Source organism: Lynx canadensis, chromosome D1 (genome assembly GCF_007474595.2).
Source record: "Lynx canadensis isolate LIC74 chromosome D1, mLynCan4.pri.v2, whole genome shotgun sequence".
NCBI lineage: Eukaryota > Metazoa > Chordata > Mammalia > Carnivora > Felidae > Lynx > Lynx canadensis.
The window spans coordinates 70,046,669-70,066,020 of record NC_044312.2 but is presented as its reverse complement, the minus strand read 5'-3'; the positions used below and the strand labels follow the sequence as shown (position 1 = coordinate 70,066,020).

Here is a 19,352-nt window from a genome sequence, read left to right as displayed (position 1 = left end):
AAACATAGGTATAAATCTTCATGACCTTGGACTAGGCAACAGTTTCTCAGCTATAACACCAAAAGCATACAAACCCAAGAAAAAATAAATTGGACTTGGTTAATGTGTATAAGTTTTGGACTTCAAAGGACACTATCAAAAAAGTGAAAAGACTACCCAGATAATGGAAGAAAATATTTTCACTTCATATATTTGATAAGGATCTAGTATCTAGAATATATAAAAACTCTTACAACTCAGCCATCAACAGACAACTTGATTTTTTAAATGGACAAAGAATTTTAATAGACATTTTTCAAAAGACGACATATACATTGTCAATGGGCACATGAAAACATGCTTAACATCATCAACCATTAAGGAAATTCTTTTTTTTTTTTTTTTCCAACGTTTATTTATTTTTGGGACAGAGAGAGACAGAGCATGAACGGGCAAGGGGCAGAGAGAGAGGGAGACACAGAATCGGAAACAGGCTCCAGGCTCTGAGCCATCAGCCCAGAGCCCGACGCGGGGCTCGAACTCACAGACCGCGAGATCGTGACCTGGCTGAAGTCGGACGCTTAACCGACTGCGCCACCCAGGCGCCCCAAGGAAATTCAAACCAAAACCAAATTGGTACCCACTCACACTCATTATAGGATGGCTATAATTTTAAAAATCAAACATTAACAAGTGTTGGCAAGGATGTGGAGAAATTGGAACACTCATGCATTGCTGGTCAGAATGTAAAATGGCACAGCCGTTCTAGAAAAGAGTTTGGCAGTTCTTCAAAGGTTAAACACAGAGTTACAATATGACCCAGCTAGGAAAGAATTTTTCTCAAAGCATTCTTAGTAATAGCTATAAAGTAGGAACAACTCAAACACCCATTAACTGATGCATAGATTAGTAAAGTGTGGTATATAGCTGCACAATGGAATATTATTCAGCCATGAAAAATAAATGGGGGTACCAATACTTGCTACCACATGGTTGACCCTTGAAAATGTTATGCTAAGTGAAATAAGCCAGTCACAAAAGGCCACACATTATATGATTTCATTTATATGAAATGTGCAAAGTAGGCAAATCTATAGAGACAGAAAGTAGATAAGTAGTTGCCAGAGTATGAGGGCGAGAGGTGAATATGCAATGGCTACTAATGGATTTAGGGTTTCTCTTAGGAGTGATTAAAATATTCTGGAAAAGAGAGTGGTGATAGTTGAACACATCTTATGAATATATTAAAACTACTGGATTATATAAAGATGATGGTGTTGGAAGAGGTGAAATTACCGGACTTGGGATACATTTTGATGTTAGAGGCAGCAGAACTTGCAGATAGATTGGATGGAGGGTGTGAGAGAAAGAAAAGAATCAAAAATGACTCCTGGTTGGGGTCTAAACAACTGAGGGAATGATCGTGACGTTAACTAAGAGAAGGAAGACTGGAGGAACTGATTTAGGGGATGAAGGAAATCAAGAGTTCTGTTCTGGATATACTACATTTAAGATCACCTGATACACATCCAAGTAGAGAAATTGAGAAATCAGATATATGAATATAAGCCTGAAGCTCAGGAGAGCTGCCAGTCACTGAACTTATGAGGCATTCAGAAGAGAGAGGAAGAGCCAAGTCCTGAGTAAAAAGGAGAAGATCAATAAACAAGTGAAGGTTTGTCCTTAGTTAAGAGCATGCCAATTCCACCCATTATAATCTGAGGGTCAACAGAATAAACAGGTACAGATGCTGGAGGGCTGGTAGATTAGTGGTGGGCACATACCTGATTTCCTTTAAAAGAAATAAGATTATTGGTTGAGGGCAAGAAAAGGGAAAAGAATGATGGAAATGCGAAGAGAAAAGAGAATGAAATAATGATTTCTGAAGAGTGTGGGATGACGTAGCATAAATTTACAGGATAAAACTGAATGCTGGCAAGTCTTTGTATAATATATACGATACTTGAGGCTATGTAAGTTAGTGAAAGCAATCTGGAGTTTGAAAGAACAACGTGTTGGGGTTTTTTTTAATGTTTTTATTTGTTTTTTGAAAGAGAGAGAGAGCAAGGATGAGTAGGGGAGAGGCAGAGAGAAGGGGACAGAGGATCCAAAGCAGGCTTTGTGCTGACAGGGTAACAGCAGTAAACCCCATGTGGAGCTTGAACTCACAAACCACGAGATAATGACCTGAGCCAAAGTTGGATGTTCAACCAGCTGAGCCACCCAGGTGCCCCAACAACGGTATTTTTTTGACTCAATTTTATTTCGGGGAATTGGCCCAACACAGTAATTGAAAAGAAAGTCAAATGTTCATGTTAGGTTTTAATAGTGCCATTAATAGAAGCTTTACTCTATATTTCACATAACCTAAGAGACCATTTATGTAGCAGCCTCTGGAGGATCTGTCAGAGGGTCCCATTTCTCAAGCATGAGGGAAGGAGAAATATTGGCTTCCCATCACCTACCTGCATTTTTGTAAATCATGTGAGGCATTCCAGGCCTGGTTCCTGTGGATCTCTCTAGTCTCATCTACTGGTGCCATTTTGTACTTTATGCCCTGAAAACACTGGAAGACTTGTAGTTTGCTGCACATAAACATTTGGTTCATTGATAGAATTGCTGAAGGGACTGTGTTGTATTCTTACCACAAAAAATAGATCCAAGAGACAAAGAGCATGGATTGTCATTCTTGTAGCATCTGAGTTTTACACAACTTTAACTAGTTGTTTTTTTCTCTATTCACCCCAAGCCAATCACCTCGGATCAGAACAGTGATGCTTTTCAGGCCCCAGATGTGTCTGCTCCTCATTCTGATAACTAATTCAAGGCAAGTTGTCAAACAAAGAGGGCAGGCCTTGTAGGAGGTCTATGCTGGTGAGGAGAAAGCCAGAGATTTGTGTCTTGAGTACATGGAACACCCGGACTTCCACGATATAATGCTGACACCAAGCTGCCTGGGTTGGTGTCTCAGCTCTGTCACTCACTCATAGAATTGTAAACAAGTTACTTACCCTGATGCTCTCCTTGTTAGAATGGGGATAATAGTGGTATATACCTTATAGAATTTTTGTGAAGACTGAGTTTACTTATGCAAAATACTTAGAATGGCTCCGATTTCTGTTACACTCATGGAATTTTAATTTATGGAGATGACTAAGTAAAAACACGGGAAGACTAGTGCCACTGAAGGGCTTTTATTACTTATGTTTTCCCAGAGGAGAAGGCACAACATACCATGCAGGGCCACCTGGGGAAGCATCAGTGTTGATTAGGAGGCAGAAAGTAGTGAAGGGGAAGCCTGGTCCAGAGCCTTTATGGTTTTTCGTAGGAAAGGCAAGGCAGGGCAAGGGAAACTGCTTAGGGTTGGCTAGTCTGAATAATTTTGATGAGCTGTCTTAGTTGTCTGGTACTTAGTCCTGGATGATTTAGGGCAGGGGGTATATTGGTTTGGAGTTGGGGGGCGTTAAATAAAGGAGGTGACTGGGGGTATGGACTTGGGATTAGTTGTTTTATATATGCAAAACATGCTTTCAGGTTTGTTGCTCATTTTTTAATTTAAATTTTTACTGAAGAATCATTGACATACAATATTGTTTTAGTTTCAGGTGTACAACATAGTTGATATTTACATACATTATGAAATATATACACAGATTTGATATTTGTATACATTACAAAATGGTCACCACAATAAGTAGTCATCATCTGTCACCATACAAGATTACTACAGTATTATTGTCTATATTCCCTGTGTTGTACATTGCATCCCTGTGTCTTAATTTTATAAATGGAAGACTGTACTTCTTAACCTCCTAACTTATTTTGACCATCCCTCTATGTAGCAACCATCAGTTTATTTTCTATATGAGTCTGTTTCTGACTTTTGTTGTTGTTGTTCATTTGTTTTGTTTTTGGATTATACATGTTAGTGAAGTCATACAGTATTTGTCTTTCTCTGTCTTATTTATTTCACTCAGCATAATACCCTCTAAGTTCATCCATGTTGTCACAAATGGCAAGATTTTTATTTTTATGGCTGAGTAATATTTCAGGTAAATTGTTTATTATCTCTGGGAATTAGCTAACCCTGGGAGGGGCAGTCTCCTCAGCGAGTCAATCCCCACAACTTGTCAAACACCATAAAATATTAAAAATATGGTTAATACACTAGCCCATGGAAAGTATTATATAGGGGCACTTGGGTGGCTCAGTTGGTTAAACATCTGACTTCAGCTCAGGTCATTCATGATCTCACAGTTCATGGGTCTGAGCCCCACATCAGGCTCTGTGCTAACAACTCAGAGCCTGGCACCTGCTTTGGATTCTGTGTCTCCCTCTCTCTGCCCCTCCCCTGCTCTCTCTCTCTCTCTCAAAAATAAATAAAAATTAAAAATGTAAATATATGTATATATATGTGTATACATATATATATAAAAGAAAGTATTATATAAGTGTTAGCTACTCTTCTGAAAGAGACACTCAGCCTTGTTGGCAGTCAAAGACTAGAGTTCAGATAAGGCTCATTGTGAAGGTTTAAATTATTTTTGTTCTTCAGGTGGCAGAGAAGCTCAGGAAGCTTAGAAAAACTTTTGCCCATAATTTTTTTGGTTTGTGTCTCCCCTGGTTCTGGAAAGCTCTACTTCAATTCCAGTTCCTGACACTATTCTATTGACCTAGTGAACAATATCTTAAGTTAAGGATTATACCTCTTTGCTCATCTTTTGGTTTTCGTGGAAACCAACTTAGGTATGTACTTGACCATTCTTTTTTTTTTTTTTTTTTAGCTTTTATATTTTTTATTCTTCATTTAACTTTTAAAACACTACTATAGTTGAATATTAAAACAAAAACAATAATAGCAAGTAGTGAGCTATGATTATAGTCCTTCATTCGTTCACTACTGCATATAAAATACCAGCAGTGTTCTTCACTGACCCCATTAAGAGGTCTGACACTGAACACCTCCCCTAGGGTGATGTTCATCATCCTCATACGCTTCTCCATTGTAATGGCGCCTTCTTTCCTGATTTGGATCAAAGTCCACCAGTTCTACCTGGTCCATTTCATCAGTCTCTTCTACTTCCTTCCTCTCAGGTAGGAGTTTTTCCAGCAAAGACAGTTTATCAGGAGAGAGAAAGCCATTCTCAGGGAAGTTTACCTTAAATTCAATGATTGGGCAACCCTTTTCATATGGTCTATGATAAATTGGCATGCCTTCATTCAGCACACACTTGATATCTCCATGCTTGACAATCTGACCTGGACGAGAGGTAATGACAATGGTTCTGTTGTCTAGAGTAGATATTGGCTTTTGAAAGCTGCACAGTGCTTCAACCAGCTGTACGTCCATACACATGAAAAGATCCCCTCCTCGCCTAGTAAAAACAGCATGGTCCTTCTGATCTAAAATACTGATAATATCTCCTGGTTCCAGTCCAGGTTCTAGGTCTCCTTCACCATGGAATGTTATCTTCTGGCCATCTTTCATGCCTTTGTCAATATGAACTTCTAGAATCTTCTTTCCTCGAACTATCTTCCTTCCATTGCAGCTTGTACATCTATCTTTAGGACTGATCCGTTCCCTATGGCCCTGGCACTCCATGCACACAGACTGAATTTGTTGAACCATTCCAGGTCCTATCTGATGAATTCTTATTTGCATTCCAGTACCTCGGCAATTGGGACAACATTCTACCGCTCCTTTCTTACCACCTCAGCCTTCACATTTGTCACAAATCACATTCTTTTGCAGAGCTAGTTTTCTTGTTGCACCATTATATAAATCTTCTAAGGTTACAGAGAGCTGATGCACAACATTTTTACCTCTCCTCTCTCTCTGCATCCTTCCTCCTCCTCCAAAAAACATATCAAAGATGTCCATGGGGGAGCCAAAACCACCACCTGCTCCACCTTCTTTAATTGCCTGTTCTCCTCCTTTGTCATATAATTCCCTTTTCTTCGCATCAGAGAGCACTTCATAAGCTTGAGAAATCTGTTTGAACTTCTCTCCTTCATTTGGATTCTTGTCAGGGTGGTACTTCAAAGCCAATTTCCTGTAAGCCTTTTTCAATTCTTCCTGGGTGGCATTGGGTTTGACCCTCAAAACATCATAGTAAGTAGTTTCTTTCACCATTTTCTACAGCCGGTGAGGGGGCCAAGGCCGGTGTGGGGGAGCAGGAAGGAGCGCGTTTCTGGGCGCAGCTCGGGCAGCCGCCACTCCTCCACTTTTTAGCGAGCGTTCTGGAAAGTTCCCTGTATTTGACCATTCTTGGTTTAACCATGGTACTGAAGCCTTTCTGACAAAATCAGTAAATTTTAAGTGAGATAATACTAAGCTATTACCACCAACCCGGACTAACCAAATAAATAAAAGTATAGAAGTGGCTAAGAGCAAAATACATTAGTCGCATACAGTATCCAGGAGACATGTTAGGGAGTTATAGCAATACAATATTGAGGTAATGGCTATATCAATCCTTCCTGATACCATCTGAAAATAGCCCTCAATCTTGATCAATGGCTTATTTTTATCTGGCCCAGGCTTTAGGTCCTAACTTGCTTTCCAGGTGTGTACTTGCCTTGCAGATTAAAGCTCTTACTAGATTTCTCTTGACTTCATGAAGATGTTACATAAGTAATTGAACAAGTTGTAGAAAGAAGAGAAATGGAGATGAATCAATTGGTTTGAGAATTCTTCCAGAAAATACCTACAGAACTTCACGGCAACTGATTAGATATAAGGAATGAAAGGGCAGGGAACTGACCCTGGGAAATGGTTGTTACCACTAAGAAATGAAGTTGAAAGGAAGTTGATTTGGAGAATAAAGTAAGTCCGTATCCAGACATACTTTATTTGAAATGATATGACATCCAACTAGATAGGCCCAGTAGGCAAGAGGGGGAACAAGACTAGATGAGAAGAAGATATCAGGATAGGAATGATTATGAAAGCCATGAGCAAGACAAGGGTGGCTGAGACATATCTTTTGGGTGTGGTGGGAAGACAGGAGAGAATTCTGGAGAAAACAGAGACCATATGTTTAGAAGTGGAAGATCCAGGGTGGTATAATATCTTGAAAGAATTCACAGAACAAAGTTCATAAGGCAGAGAGCAGGCAACAGTGTCTAAAGGTTACGTGAGAGGAAAGTGGATCATTGGATGTGGCAACACAGGAGTCTTGGGCAATAACAGGGTGAGCAATGAGGGAAGAAAGCCATGGGTCAACAATTAAACACTTTATCTGGGTCAGATCAAAGTTGATTAGTATAAATCACTGAAGAAGTTTCACAAGGAAGAGATGGGCTGAACCCACAGAAGTTACTCAGTAGTGCCATTCTCCATCAGAAGTTGGCCACGGCAAATTTTTACTCAACACATCTCCAGAGGCAAGGAAAACAAAAGCAAAAGTGAACTATTGGGACCTCATCAAAATAAAAAGCTTTTACACAGCAAAGGAAACAATCAGCAAAACTAAAAGGCAACCAATAGATGGGAGAAGATATTTGCAAATGACATATCAGATAAAGGGTGAGTGTCCAAAATCTATAAAGAACTTATCAAACTCAACACCCAAAAAACAAATAATCCAGTGAAGAAATGGGCAAAAGACATGAATAGACACTTCTCCAAAGAAGACATCCAGATGGCCAACCGACACATGAAAAATGCTCAACATCCCTCATCCTCAGGGAAATACAAATCAAAACCATCATGAGATACCACCTTACACCTGTCAGAATGGCTAACATTAACAACTCAGGCAACGACAGATGTTGGCGAGGATACGGAGAAAGAGGATCTCTTGCATTGCTGGTGGGAATGCAAGCTGGTACAGCCACTCTGGAAAACAGTATGGAGGTTCCTCAAAAAATTAAAAATAGAACTACTCTATGAGCCAGCAATTGCACTACTAGGTATTTACCCAAGGGATACAGGTATGCTGTTTTGAAGGGGCATATGCACCCCAATGTTTATAGCAGCACTATCAACAATAGCCAAAGTATGGAAAGAGCCCAAATGTCCATCGACAGACAAATGGATAACGAAGATGTGGTGTATATATACAATGGAGTATTACTTAGCAATCAAAAAGAATGACATCTTGCCATTTGCAACTACATGGATGGAACTAGAGGGTATTATGCTAAGCAAAATTAGAGAAAGACAAATATCATATGACTTCACTCATATGAGGACTTTAAGACACAGAACAGATGAACATAAGGGAAGGGAAGCAAAAATAATATAAAATCAGGGAGGGGGACAAAACAGAAGAGACTCTTAAATATGGAGAACAGAGGGTTACTGGAGGGGTTGTGGGATGGGGGATGGGCTAAATGGGTAAGGAGCATTAAGGAATCTACCCCTGAAATCATTGTTGCACTAATGCTAACTAACTTGGATGTAAATTTTAAAAAATAAAATAAAATAATAATAATAAATTACAAAGTGTTACATTTGATTTGATGTGATTCACAGATATTCTCTTTTGGGAAAGAGAAAGTCTGTACTAATGTGAGAGTTCTTGAATTGAATTTTAAGATTCATGTCAAAGTAGTTGAGAAATACAGTGACTTTAGAGAATATTTTTATTGAACAGTCTTATTTGGAACTCTGTGTTTAAGCAAAAAAAGAGGAATCTGTCTGCCATCTTGTGAACATTTATCCTCTGCAACAAAAATATCACATAGGAAAGATAAAAAGAATCCTATGTTGTGTTAGTCTGGTGTGTATATTATTATGATTCACAGGGATAACATAAAAATATATAGACTTTCACAAAGTTAGAAAGTTCTACTATGATTTTCTTTCTTTTTTTTTATTTTAGAGAGAGAGCACAAGTAGGGGAGAAGGGCAGAGGGAGAGAGAGAGTCTCAGGCAGGCTCCATGCTTGATGGAGCATCAGTGCAGAGCCTGATGCAGGGTTCCATCCCATGACTTTGGGATCATGACCTGAGGCAAAATCAAGAGTCAGATGCTCAACCAACTGAACCACCCAGGCTCCCCTCTGCTATGATTTTCAACTGCCACCCTCTGAACAGAAGCTTCAAGGAATTTTATTGAGCAAATGAACATAAATAATAAATATGTGTATAATTCTCAATATTCATGTTGAGATGTTGTTTATGAACATTGCTGAGGTATATTACAAGTACTTTGATATTAAGAAAAGTTAAAGTGCCAATTTTTAATCATAGCTGACTTCTTCACAGACATTGACAAGCTGACCCTAAAATTAATAGAGAAATTCAAAGATCTCAGAATAGCCAAACAATTCAAAACAATCTTGAAAAAGAAGAATAAATTTGGAGCACTCAAGCTTCTGACTTTCAAAACTTACTACAAAGTTACACTAATCAAGACAGTGTGGTAGTGGGGTAAGGAGAGACACAATGGAATAGAATTGAATACACATCAATGGAATAGAATTGAGATCTAGAAATAAACTCTCTCACTTTATGGTCAGTTGATTTTCAACAAAGATGCCAAGACCATTCAAGTGGAAATAATAGTTTTTCAACAAATAGTGCTGGGACAACTGGACATCCATATGCAAAAGAGTGATTTTGCACCCTTTCTCACATCATATACAAAAATTAACTAAAAACTAGTCAAAGGCCTAAATCTAAGCACTAAGTCTATAAAAGTCTTTTTTTTTTTTTTAAAAATTTTTTTTCAACGTTTATTTATTTTTGGGACAGAGAGAGACAGAGCATGAACGGGGGAGGGGCAGAGAGAGAGGGAGACACAGAATCGGAAACAGGCTCCAGGCTCTGAGCCATCAGCCCAGGGCCTGACACGGGGCTCGAACTCAAGCACTACAAGATCGTGACCTGGCTGAAGTCGGACGCTTAACCGACTGCGCCACCCAGGCGCCCTGACTATAAAAGTCTTTGAAGAAAGCATAGGTGTAAATCATAACCTTGGATCGGGCAATTGTTCCTGAAATATGAAACCAAAAGCAGGAGCAGCCAAAGAAAAAGTAAGATTCTACCAAAATTAAAAAATGTGCTTCAAAGGACACCACTAAGAAAGTGAAAAGACAATTCACCTAATAGGAGACAATATTTGTAAATCATATGTTGGATAAGAGACTAGAATCCAGAATATATAAAGAACATTTTCTTTTTTTTTAATTTTTTTCTTTTTTTCAAACGTGTATTTATTTTTGGGACAGAGAGAGACAGAGCATGAACGGGGGAGGGGCAGAGAGAGAGGGAGACACAGTATCAGAAACAGGCTCCAGGCTCTGAGCCATCAGCCCAGAGCCCCACGCGGGGCTCGAACTCACGGACCGCGAGATCGTGACCTGGCTGAAGTCGGACGCTTAACCGACTGCGCCACCCAGGCGCCCCTATAAAGAACATTTTCAACCCAAACATAAAGAGACAAATAACCCAACTAAAATATGGGCAAAGAATCTGAATAGACATTTCTCCATTGGGAGATGAAAATTTCAGCAAAATTCTAGAAGATGGAAAGTGAACAAGAAAGTGTTACTAGGTGACATAACAAAGGAATCCACAGCCCAGAATAAGTTGCAAGGGGGCTGTTATATAGCACAGAGGCAGATCTGCCCGGCAACCCCAGAAAGGCTTGAGAGCCTGAGTCCTATTACTGAGGGCAGGAATGAGAATTCTGCTAAGGACAGGAAATTCATTTGAGGCTTAAACACAAGGCAACAGGTCACCTAATAACCACTCTCCTCCCCAACAACGTGGGATGGGGAGGGGCTTGGGGGAAAGGTTCTTCTCTAAAAGATTAAACATCTTCCATTCACTTTCCTGGTATGGGTTTATGTAGTGTTTTTTGTGCCCTAAGCCACATCCCCTCGGTTCAGCTTGCATTTCTGGAGCAGCTCTGGTGCACAATTCCCCTACACAAGTTTTCTCAGCCTAATGCTTTCCCTGAAGCCAAGGGAGGTCTACCATCCCTTCACACCGGTAGTCTGGAAACATTTCTGGGAGCAAGCATCAGTGGAGGATGGGAATCAGTGAGAAAATGCTCTATCCACTCAGCAGGGACAGCAAAAGGAAACAACTTGTGTCCCTCTGTAGGTACTGATCTGGGAAGATGTACAAGATCTATTGTTAAGTGAAAAAAATCAAAGCTAGTATGCTGTCTTTGTGTAAGAAAGAGGGGAGGAACATTAATTTACATTAGTATTTGCTCTTATCTGCCTACCCCAAACCTTAAGATATCTAGAAATAAGGGACGCCTGAGTGGCTCAGTGGATTGAGCGTCCGACTTCAGCTCAGGTCATGATCTTACAGTTTGTGGGTTCGAGCCCTGTGTTGGGCTCTGTGCTGACAGCTCAGAGCCTGGAACCTGCTTCAGATTCTGTGTCTCCTTCTCTCTCTGCCCCTCCCCCACTTGTATTCTGTCTCTCTGTCTTTCAAAAATAAATAAATGTAAAAAAAATTTTTTTAAGATATCTAGGAATAAACCTAACCAAAGAGGTGAAAAACCTGTACTCTGAAAACTATAAAACACTGATGAAAGAAATTGAAGAGGACACAAAGAAATGGAAAGACCTTCCATGCTCATGGATTGGAAGAACAAATATTGTTAAAATGTCTATAATATCCAAAAACATCTATACATTTAATGCAATCCCTGCCAAAATACCAATAGCATTTTTCACAGAGCTAGGAGAAACAATGCTAAAATTTGTATGGAACACAAAATAGCCAAATAGCCAAAGCAATCTTGAAGAACAAAAGCAAAGCTGGAGGCATCACAATCCCAGACTTCAAGCTATAGTACAAAGTTGTAGTCATCAATACAGAATGGTACTGGGGTGCCTGGGTGGCTCAGTTGGTTAAATGTCCGACTCTTGATACTGGTTCAGGTCCTGATCTTGTGGTCATGAGATCAAACCCTGCTGCGGGCCCCACCCTGAGTGTGGAGCCTGCTGGGGATTCTCTCTCTCCCTCTCTCTCTGCCCCTCCCCTTCTCTCTCTTTCTCAAAATAAATAAACTTAAAAAAAACAGTATGGTACTGTCACAAAACAAAGACATAGAAATCAACAGAACAGAATATAAAAAAAATGAAGCCACAACTGTATGGTCAACTAATCTTCAACAAAGTAGGAAAGAATATCTAATGGGAAAAAGGCAGTCTCTTCAACAAATGGTATTGGAAAAGTGTACAGCAGCAGGCAAAAGAATGAAACTGGACCACTTTCTTACACCATACACAAAAATAAATTCAAAATTGATGAAAGACCTAAATGTGGGACAGGAAGCCATTAAAGACCTAGAGGGGAGTGCAGGCAGTAATTTGCCTGACATCAGCCATAACAACATTTTTCTAGATATGTCTCCTGAGGCAAGGGAAACAAAACCAAGAAGAAACTATGGGGACTTGATCAAAATAAAAAGCTTCTGCACAGTGAAGGAAACAATCGACAAAACTGAAAGGCAACCGACAGAATGGGAGAAGATATTTGCAAATGACATATCTGATAAAGGGTTAGTATCCAAAACATACAAAGAATGTATGCAACTCAACACCCAAAAAACAAATAATCCAATTTAAAAATGGGCAGAGGATATCAAGAGACATTTCTCCAAAGAAGACCTACAGATAGCCAACAGACACATGAAAAAATGCTCAACATCACTCATCATCAGGGAAATACAAATCAAAACTACAATAAGATATCACCTCACACCTGTAGAATGGCTAAAATCAACAACACAGAAACAGGTGTTGGCAAGGATGTGGGGAAAGGGGAAACCTCCTACACTTTTTGGGAATGAAAACTGGTGTAGCCACTCTGAAAAACAGTATGAAGTTTCCTCAAAAAGTTAAAAATAGGACTACCCTATGATTCAGCAATTGCACTCCTAAGTATTTACCCAAAGAATACAAAAATACTAATTCAGAGGGATACGTGCACCTATAATGTTTATAGCAGCATGATCTAAGGTAGCCAAACTATGGTAAGAGCCCAAGTTTCCATCTACTGGTGAATGGGTAAAGATTATACACACACACACACACACACACACACACACACACACACACACACAGTGGAATATTACTCAGCCATAAAAAGGAATGAAGTCTTGCCATTTGCAACAATGTGGATAGAACTAGAGACTATAATGCTAAGCAAAATAAACCAATCAAAAAAGATAAATACCATATGATTTCACTCACATGTGGAATTTAAGAAACAAAACAAATAAACGTGGGAGAAAAAAAGAGAGGCAAACCAAGAAACAGAGTCCTAACGATAGAGAACAAACTGATGGTTACTAGAAGGGAGGTGGGTTAGGGGTGGACTAAATAGGTGATGGGGATTAAGTAGTGCACCTGTTGTGATGTATGGAAGTGTTGAATCACTAAATTCTACACTTGAAACTAATATTACACTGTATGTTGATGAGCTGGAATTTAAAAAGTTGAAAAAAAATTTTTTTCATTAGTTTTCCTAAAACTAATGGCCAGTGGTTACATGTAGAGGACGAGGTAGGGGGTGTGGATTATAAAGAATATGAAAGTAAAACTTCTCAATGTATAATTAAAAAAAATTTTTTAATGTTTATTTTTGAGAGAGAGAGAGAGAGAGAATGCAAGCAATGAAGGGGCAGAGAGAGAGAGGGAGACACAGAATCTAACGCAGGCTCCAGGCTCTGAGTTGTCAGCACAGAGCCTGATGTGGGGCTTGAACTCACAAACCATGAGATCATGACCTGAGCCGAAGTTGGACGCTTAACCAACTGAGTCACCCAGGCTCCCCTCAATGTATAATTTTTAAAAACCTTTGAACCAAGTGAATGTAGCACTTATTTAAAAATAATTAAATTGAGTTTTTAAACATTTTGCCATCTGATTCAGGTAGTTGCTCCCAATGCTAACCTAGTTCTCTCTTTTCTTCTCATTCAAAAATATTTCGGAGTTGTTTCATTGCTGTGTTTATTTCCTAACCTCTCACTCATCAATCTGGTTTCTGCCCCATTATGCAAATAAATTGCTCTAACCTCTTGTCTCCAGTGACCTCCATATTGCTAAATCTCATAAACATTGTTTAGTCTTTCTCCCACATAACCTTCTGGCAGCATTTGATAAACTACCTCCCTTCAGGCACATCCTCTTCTCTTGACTTTAATGTCTCCACGCAATTCTAGTTTTCCTCCCATCTCTCTGGATACCCTTACCTCTCTTCTCCCTTTCTCCCTCACCTTCTTCTTTTTTTCCCCTTCTCTTCTCCCTCCTTTACCCAAACATGAAACATTGTATTTCTTCAAAACTCTGTTGTAAATATCTTCTCTATTCCTAAGGGATTTCACTCAGAACTATAAATTGAGTTGATAACAGTGACCTCCACATTCATATCTCCAAACTCTTTCAGGACTGAGACATTCTGTTATTGGCAGCTCACTCTGGCCAATGGAAATGTCTAGAGGCAGAATTACCTGTTGCTCTAGCTGCTAAAACTTCCAGCAGTTGTGGAAGGGAAATTTGGAGGGAGCACCATAGCATTTAATGCAGATAGATGTACTATGAATATTTTCTACCGGTATGTGATTTGCCTTTTCATTTTCTTTTCATTGTCTTAAGGAATGGCTAGTTTAAATTTTTATGAAGTATTGGGGTTTCTGGGTGGCTCAGTCGGTTAAGTGTCCAGCTTCAGCTCATGTCTTGATCTCACTCACAGCTTGAGAATTCAAGCCCGGAGACAGGCTCTATGCTGACAGCTCAGAACCTGGACCCTGCTTCTGATTCTGTGTCTCCCTCTCTCTCTGCCCCTCCCCTGCTCACACTCTGTCTGTCTGTCTCTCTCTCTCAAAAATAAAGATTAAAAATTCTTTTTAATTTTATGAAGCATAATTAATTTTTTTCTTTTATGTTAAATTCTTTTTTTCCATAGAGACTTTAAGTTTTTTACTGTGGTAAAAAGCATATGATATAGGGGCACTCGGGTGGCTCAGTCGCTTAAGCAACTGACTTTGGCTCAGGTCATGATTTTACGGTTTGTGAGTTCGAGCCCCATGTCAGGCTCTGTGCTGACAGCTCAGAGCCTGTAGCCTGCTTCAGGTTCTGTGTCTCCCTCTCTCTCTCTGCCCCCCACTCATACTCACTCTCTCTCTCTCTCTCAAAAATAAACAAAACATTAAAAAAATTTTTTTAAGCATATGATATAAAATTTACCATCTTGGGTGCCTGGATGGCTCAGTTGGTTAAGCATCCGACTTCAGCTCGGGTCATGATCTTACCGTTCGTGAGTTTAAGCCTCACATCCGGCTTTGTGCTGACAGCTCAGAGCCTGGAGCCTGCTTCGGATTCTGTGTCTCCCCCTCTCTCTGTTCCTCCCCCATCCGCACTGTCTCTCCCTCAAAAATAAAGATTACCAAAATTTTTTTTTAGTTTACCATCTTAACCACTTTAAAGTGTACATTTCAATAGTGCTAATTAATTCACACTGTTGAATTCACACTGAATGAAACAGATCTCCAGAACTTTTTCATCTTGTACATCTAAAGCCCTCTACCCAAACAATATCTCCCTATTCCTCCTCCCCAGTCCCTGGCAACCTCAATTTTACTTTCTGTCTCTGTGAAATTGACTACTCTATATAGCGTGTGTAAATGGCATCATACAACATTTGTCTTTTGATGACTTGGTTATCCCAGTATAATGCCCTCAAGTCCATCCATGTTTTAGCCTGTGATAGGATTTCCTTCCTGTTTAAGGCTGAGTAATATTCCGTTGTGTGTATATACCACACTTTATCCATTCATCTGTCAGTGGACATTTAGATTGTTTCACTTCTTGTCTATTGTGACTAGTGCTGCTATGAACATGAGTGTGTAATATTTCTTTGAGACTCTGCTTTCCATTTTTATGGATATATATAACCAGAAGTGGGAGTGCTGGATCATATGGTAGTTCTGTTTTAAATTTCTTGAGGAAACTCCATATTGTTTTCCACAGTGGTTGAACTATTTTACAGTCCCACCAATGGTGTGTAAAGGTTCCAGTTTTTCCATATCCTCTCACTCTCCTGTTATTTTCTGTTATTTTTTTATAGCAACCACCCTACTGGGTATGAGATTATTTAGTGCTTTTCATGTCTTCTTTAAGAAATATTTACCTATCCCAAGGTCGCAGATATATTCTTCCATGTTTAAAATTTTGACTTTTAGGGGCACCTGGGTGGCTCAGTCAGTTAAGCGTCTGACTTCGGCTCAGGTCGTGATCTCACAGTCCGTGGGTTTAAACCCCTCCTTGGGCTCTGTGTTGACAGCTCAGAGCCTGGAACCTGCTTTGGATTCTGTGTTTCCCTCTTTGTCTGCTCTTCTCTCTCTCGCACTCTGTCACAAGTAAATAGACATTAAAAATTTTTTTGGCTTAAAACCTCTTTGATTTTGGCTGCAGCAACTTCTTACTCAACACGTCTCCAGAGGCAAGGGAAACAAAAGCAAAAGTGAACTATTGGGACCTCATCAAAATAAAAAGCTTTTGCACAGCAGAGGAAACAATCAGCAAAACTATAAGGCAACCGACAGAATGGGAGAAGATATTTGCAAACGACATATCAGATAAAGGGTTAGTATCCAAAATCTATAAAGAACTTACAAACTCAACACCCAGAAAACAAATAATCCAGTGAAGAAATGGGCAAAAGACATGAATAGACACTTCTCCAAAGACATCCAGATGGCCAACCGACACATGAAAAAATGCTCAACATAACTTTTCATTAGGGAACTACAAATCAAAACCACAATGAGATACCACCTCACACCTGTCAGAATGGCTAACATTAACAACTCAGGCAACAACAGATGTTGATGAGGATGCAGAGAAAGAGGATCTCTTCTGCAATGCTGGTGGGAATGCAAGCTAGTGCAGCCACTCTGGAAAAAAGCATGGAGGTTTCTCCAAAAATAAAAAATAAAACTACCCAACGACCCAGGGATTGCACTACAAGGTATTTATCCAAGGGATACAGCTATGCTGTTTTGAAGGGACACATGCACCCCAATATTTATAGCAAGCAACACTATCAACAATAGCCAAAGTATGGAAAGCCCAAATGTCCATCGATGGGTGAATAGATAAAGAAGATGTGGTATATATATATATATACAATGGAGTATTACTTGGCAATCAAAAAAGAATGAAATCTTGCCATTTGCAACTATGTGGCTAGAACTAGAGGGTATTATGCTAAATGAAATTACTCGGTCAAAGAAAGACAAATATCATATGACTTCACTCATACGAGGACTTTAAGACACAGAACAGATGAACATAAGGGAAGGGAAGCAAAAATAATATAAAAACAGGGAGGAGGACAAAACATAAGAGACTCTTAGATATGGAGAACAGAGGGTTACTGGAGGGGTTGGGGATGGGGATGGACTAAACGGGTAAGAAGCATTAAGGAATCTACTCCTGAAATCATTCTTGCACTATCCGCTAACTAATTTGGATGTAAATTAAAAAATAAAATTAAATGGGGCACCTGGGTGGCTCAGTTTGTTAAGTGTCTGACTTCGGCTCAGGTCATGATCTCGCGGTCCGTGAGTTCGGGCTCCGTGTCAGGTTCTGTGCTGACAGCTCGGAGCCTGGAGCCTGTTTCAGATTCTGTGTCTCCCTCTGACCTCTCTCTCTGACCCTCCCCTGTTCATGCTCTGTCTCTCTCTGTCTCAAAAATAAAAATAAAAACGTTAAAAAAAAACCAATAAAGAACTTTAAAAAAAATAAAATTAATAAAATTAAAAAATTAAAAATAAATTAAAAAACTTTTTTTGGCTTCTACATTTAAGTCTATGATACACCTCAAACTAGTTTTAATGTGTGGTATGAGGTACAGGTCAAGGTTCATATTTTTCAGTTGGATATCCAGTTATTCTGACATTATTTGTTGAAAACAAAAACAACAACCTTCCCGTTCTACACTGGATTTTCTTGGCACCTTGGCAAGTAACTTTGACACTGGTTTTAAGAAGATTCCCAAACTTCAGACCTGTCAAGCTGTGGGGAAAGAAGTACATCTTAGAATTGAGAAAATAGAAACTTCTTTTGGATTCCTACAGCACCTAGTACAGTATGTGTGGGTCACACAGAGTGAGTAGCATCAGAGCTTTGGAATCAGGCAAATCTGGATTCAGACCCAAGTTTGCATGGCCTTGGACAATTTACCTAACATCTTCTTTGCCTTGGTTTCCTTATATACATAGTGAGGATCCAATGTTGTGATGAGAAATTAAACGATGCAAAATGCCTGGTGTAGCTATTTGGTGAGTATTCTTTTCCCCTCATATTTTCATTTTTTCAGTAAATATCTGTTATCTTCATTGGACTCAGTGGTTTGGGGCATGATAGAAATTTCTGTCTAAATTCCTTTGTACTTTTTCAAAAAGACTTACAAATTGATTTCAAGTCTCCTTGCCTTTAGCAAGGTATGCCATCTAGTATTAATCCTTTTTTTTATCTGATTCTCCTTTTGCAAATTCTTGAGAGAGCGGTCTGGACATAATTATTTGGAAACTTCATCCTGTTAAGGAGAAATTTAGTAACAATATTATGTGATCATCAGAAATCAGGAATCCTTCAGCTTCATCTAGACTAAAAGAGAGCTTTCAACTTTAAGCGGCACACCGCTCACTTGAGGATCTTATTACACTCCAGACTCCGATTCAAGAAGTCTGGAGTTGAGTCTGATATTCTGCATTTCTAGCAGGCTCCAAGGAAATGCCAAAACTTTTGGTGTAAGGACCACATACTTTCCGTAGGTAGGGGCTAGAGGCTTCACAGTTCGTTAGGGGAAAAAATTTTAAACCCTGAAGTTCATGAATAAATAATGTTTCCCTTGGCTGAGGGTACTATGGTTGCAGGGAGAGAGGAAACTGTTCATTTAGTTTTTACCATGCACCTGCAAGCATATGTATGAGGTAAAGTATAGGTAGAATGAGCACAAATATTTTCTCTTTTAGGAGTTCTGGATTTAGAATCAGATGATATAGTTTCATATCCCAGCTTCCCCACTTACAATCCATCATGACATTTGGCAAGTTGTTAAATCTCTCCAGTAGCCTCTCACGGGATACCTGTGAAGATAAAATGAAATTATGTAAATAACTTTGGCCCAGCATCTGACTTGTAAATAGCATTTAGTAAGTATTGTGTAAATGTGAATTTCTTTAGCAACTCTTGCCAGATTAAGGCATTAAGTAAAACTAGAGTGATGGCTAGATCCAGACTCAGGTTCAAGTCCTTACTATGCCCCCTAAGTAGCTGTATAGTCATTAGACACTTGGGAGCCTAATGTGTCTTAGATATCAAATAAGATTGGATTGGATATTCTTATTCTTCACAGTGCTAAGGGTCTTCATGCCCTAATGGTCCTGT

General features: G+C 39.3%; 1 pseudogene; it reads right to left on the bottom strand.

The window, feature by feature from the left end:
• Positions 1-4,762: 4,762 nt before the first annotated feature.
• Positions 4,763-6,112, bottom strand: LOC115525632 (annotated as a pseudogene).
• Between the last annotated feature and the right edge of the window lie 13,240 nt (positions 6,113-19,352).